We start from the raw sequence: 4776 nt of genomic DNA on the forward strand, positions 1-4776 counted from the left end.
TAGTAGCAAGGGACTGCGAAATCGCTACAGCTAGTAATAGTAGCGCGTTCATAAAAAGCGCTGCTGATATCATTAACTTTAGTACCGCGTGTAAGGACCGCGCTACTACTATAAGTTAGCTGTAGCGCCTTATTACTAGCGTGGCCACCCGCGCTGCTGCTAGCCTCAAAACCCGCGCTACTACTAGGGTTTTCCCTAGTAGTGATAAATGGGCTCTGGGAAGGCTGAAAGATAACATGGGCTGGAAACGGCCCAACGGAATAACGAGCCGTTAATGGGTATAAAGTGATACACTATTCATTACGGGCCAGTGTAACCATGGGCCGTTAATGGGTGTAAAGTGATACACTGTTCATTACGGGCCAGTTTCACCACGGGCCGTTAGTAGGCCAAGAGTTACATAGGGCCTCATATGGGCCGAAAGACGTCATGGACCTTACATGGGCCAAAAGTGAAAACGGGCTGGAATCATATTGGATGGCCCAAATGACGCTACTGGGCCTAATTCGGATAGGGCGTAACGGGCCTTGGGTTAGTGGGCTGTAAATGGGCTATATTCAAACATGCCGTTAACAGGCTTTCCATGGGCTGGCCCGCCAGCTTTTGACCAAGTCAAACGGGCCGGCCTTTTCATAGGAATGGGCCTCTGTTGGGCCGTGCCACGTGTCGACGTATCATAGGCGCCTTCCGTCTAATGAGTGATTGACATCTGTCCCAACGATGAGCCGACACGTGTTTCCTCCAGCCAATGATGATTTTACACGTGGAAAATCCCCATTGGTCAGGGCTGTTAACGGGTTATCGGATCCAAAACCCGACCCGATAGCTTAACGACGTTCCGTTACGGTGGATGCCATGTGTCGGTCACCCTTGATGAAAGCACTTCTGTGACGCGCGATTTATCGTCATGGAAGTGGACACTTCCGTGATGATAATTTTGGTAATGTCATGGAACACTTCTATGACAGCACAGGTATGACTATCTTGATTCTGTCATAAATTTGTCATGGATGTACATGCATGACAGAAAACGCGACCTACTGTGACAAACACGTATCGGCATGGAACTGTATTTTTTTGTAGGGTGAGTAGTTTACTTCAGACCTTCGGGTCCATAGCTAGTAGCTAGATGGCTTCTTCTCTCTCTCTTTGAATCTCAATACAAAGTTCTCCTCGATCTTCTTGGAGATCTATTCGATGTAATCTTCTTTTGCGGTGTGTTTGTCGAGATCCGATGAATTGTGGGTTAATGATCAAGTTTATCTACGAACAATATTTGAATCTCCTCTGAATTCTTTTATGTATGATTGGTTATCTTTGCAAGTCTCTACGCATTATCCGTTTGGTTTGGCCTACTAGATTGATCTTTCTTGCAATGGGAGAAGTGCTTAGCTTTGGGTTCAATCTTGCGGTGTCCTTTCCTAGTGACAGCAGGGGCAGCAAGGCACGTATTGTATTGTTGCCATCGAGGATAAAAAGATGGGGTTTATATCATATTGCCTGACTTTATCCCTCTACATCATGTTATCTTACTTAAAGCATTACTCTATTCTTATGAACTTAATACTCTAGATGCATGTTGGATAGCAGTCGATGTGTGGAGTAATAGTAGTAGATGCAGAATCGTTTCGGTCTACTTGTCACGGACGTGATGCCTATATACATGATCATACCTAGATATTCTCATAACTATGCTCAATTCTATCAATTGCTCGACAGTAATTCGTTTACCCACCGTAATACTTATGCTCTTGAGAGAAGCCACTAGTGAAACCTATGGCCCCCGGGTCTATCTTCCATCATATTAATCTTCCAACACTTAGCTATTTCTATTTCCATTTATTTAACTTTGCATCTTTATTTCTCTTTATCATAAAAATACCAAAAATATTATCTTATCATATCTATGAGATCTCACTCTCGTAAGTGACCGTGAAGGGATTGACAACCCCTTTATCGCATTGGTTGCGAGGTTCTTATTTGTTTGTGTAGGTGCGTGGGACTCGAGCATGATCTCCTACTGGATTGATACCTTAGTTCTCAAAAAACGAGGGAAATACTTATGCTGCTTTATTGCATCACCCTTTCCTCTTCAAGGGAAAACCAACGCAATGCTCAAGAGGTAGCAACCCCCCTCTTCTTCCTCCCCTCATTAGGGGAGGGTTATTCTCCTCCTCCTCCTCATCGTCGTCTTCGGTGGCGGAGGAGCGGGTCTTGTCTTCGAACGCCACGTCCGAAGCGCCCTTGCGGCGGGGGCCACACCGGACCTTCTTGGCCTTCCCTGTGGTCTTCTTCTCCGGCGCCTTTTAGGGCGCCGGCACCAGCATCGTCGCTAAACGTGGGATGACCGGTTCTTCAGGCAGCGGAGCCGGACATTGGATCCGCTTCGCCTTCTCGATGCACTCCTGAAGAAGCCATTATAATAAAAGCTTAGATATCATCCTTGAAACAAGCAAGTAAAGGATGCAGTTAAGATTTACCTTGCTGGCGGAGCGATTAACATTGTACCCACGGTCCTAGGTTGTGGCCGGCGGTGTCTCGTTTCCCTCGAAGAGCAACTTCCAGACGTCTTCATGGGTTGTTCGAAGAGCCTCTCTAGGGTTTGGTGCTTCTTCGGACTAAACTCCTGTAGAGAATGACTTCGGCTTTGGCAGGGGAGAATTCGGCGAACTAGCATCACGTGGATTACATCGACAAGTTTGACATCCTTGTCCATGATGCTTTGAATGCGCGTTGCCAGCGCTGTCAGCTTGTCTGACGAACACCAGTTCGTGCTCTTCTCCACCCAGGAGGTGAGTCGCGTGGGAGCTTCGGAGTTGAATCCGGCAACCGCGGCCCAGGTGGCATTGTGGGGTTCTGCAATGTAGAACCATTGCTTTTGCCATTCCTTGACAGACTCCATGAAAGTGCCTTTTGGACAGGAGACGTTGGCCAGCTTGCTCACCATGGCGCCTACGCACTCCGTGTCTTGGCCATCCACCACCTTAGGCTTCACATTGAAGATTTTGAGCCACAACCTGAAGTGGGGTTGGATGTGGAGGAAGGCTTCACACACAATGATGAACGCCGAGATATTGAGAAAGGAGTTCGGGGATAGGTTGTGGAAGTCTATCCCATAGTAGAACATTAGCCCGCGGACGAAGGGGTGGAGTGGAAACCCTAACCCGCGAAGGAAATTAGGGATGAATACTACCCTCTCATTGGGCTTCGGCGTGGGAACGATTTGTCCCTGGGCTGGAAGGCGGTGGGTGATTCCCTTCGCCAGATACCCGGCCACCCAAAGCTCGGTGACGTCCTCCTCCTTGACGGAGGAGGCCATCCACTTGCCTTGACCTCCAGATCCGGACATGGTTGGGTGCTTGCTCGAGTGGGAAACGGATGAGAACTTGGGCGCTGGAGCTCAAGAGTGGAAGGGCAGAGGAAGAGAGAAGGCGTGGGTGAAGAGAAGGGATTCTTATCTCCTTATAAAGGCAGTGAATATTGAACGCCTCCCCACTCGCCTTGAAATTCGCGTACTCCCAAGGCTATATAAACGGCATGGTTGGGTTACCCATGCCCGTATTGATGAGGATCCCACAATAAGGGGACACGATCTCTGCTTTGACAAGACGTGCCAATGGAAATCGCATCTCGAAACACGGGATGGCAGACAAAACGGTTCAATACAGTGACCGGGAAGACATGATGTCATGTTGTAAAAAATTTGTCAGTGGATTGGACTCGTGGAATATTATATTCTCTCTACAGTTGTGTTGTGTGTGTTACAGGTCCGGACATGTCGATACGTCCGAAGACTAGCTTGGAGTTCGGAGGAAGGAACCCGCCTTGCAATGCCGAAGACAGATCTACGTGTCGGATATGTTGTCATTGAAGCCAGGTTCAGGGGCTACCGAGGGAGTCCTAGACTAAGGGGTCCTCAGGGTGTCCAGGCTGTTAGCCGTGGGCCGGACTGATGGGCTGTGAAGATACGAAGACCGAATACTGCACCCGTGTCCGTATGGGACTCTCCTTGGCGTGGAAGGCAAGCTTGGCGACCAAATATGTAGATTCCTTTCTTTGTAACCGACCTTGTGTAACCCTAGATCCTCCCGGTGTCTATATAAACCAGAGGATAAATACATTACCATAGCCATACTAGCTAGACCTCTAGGGTTTAGCCATTACGATCTCGTGGTAGATCAACTCTTGTAATACTCTTATTCATCAAGATCAATCAAGAAGGATGTAGGGTATTACCTCCATAGAGAGGGCCCGAACCTGGGTAAAACATTGTGTCCCCTGTCTCCTGTTACCATCGACCTTAGACGCACAGTTTGGGATGCCCTACCCGAGATCCGCCGGTTTTGACACCGATAGGAGCGGCTATAGATCAATCAACTGATTGTACAATGTGGTCAGCTGATTAGTTAACAAATGGAAAGATAAGAAGACACAAGAAAACTGACTAGCCCAAAATTAGGGTCAGTCGATCAACCCAACAAGAAAACTGACTGATCCATTGCTAAAAAGCTTCTGTTGCCGTGTTCTACCTTCTGTCCAGCCCAAAAGTGAAACGAGCCTGAACCCGCTAAGGAACCAAAGCCACTCCACTCAAATCAAGCGGATCCAGCTCGCGCACAAAATCAACTCAAAAAATCTCATGCACAGAAGGTCTTCTTCCTCCCTCCTTCTTCCCGATCACCAACACAACTGCTGCCATGTATGCACAAACAAAGCTCAGGTGCGTTGCTATCTTGTGATGTCTCCATATATCTTCTTCCTCCCATTTCTTCCTTC

The sequence above is a fragment of the Triticum dicoccoides genome, chromosome 5A (genome assembly GCF_002162155.2).
Source record: "Triticum dicoccoides isolate Atlit2015 ecotype Zavitan chromosome 5A, WEW_v2.0, whole genome shotgun sequence".
Taxonomy (NCBI): Eukaryota; Viridiplantae; Streptophyta; class Magnoliopsida; order Poales; family Poaceae; genus Triticum; species Triticum dicoccoides.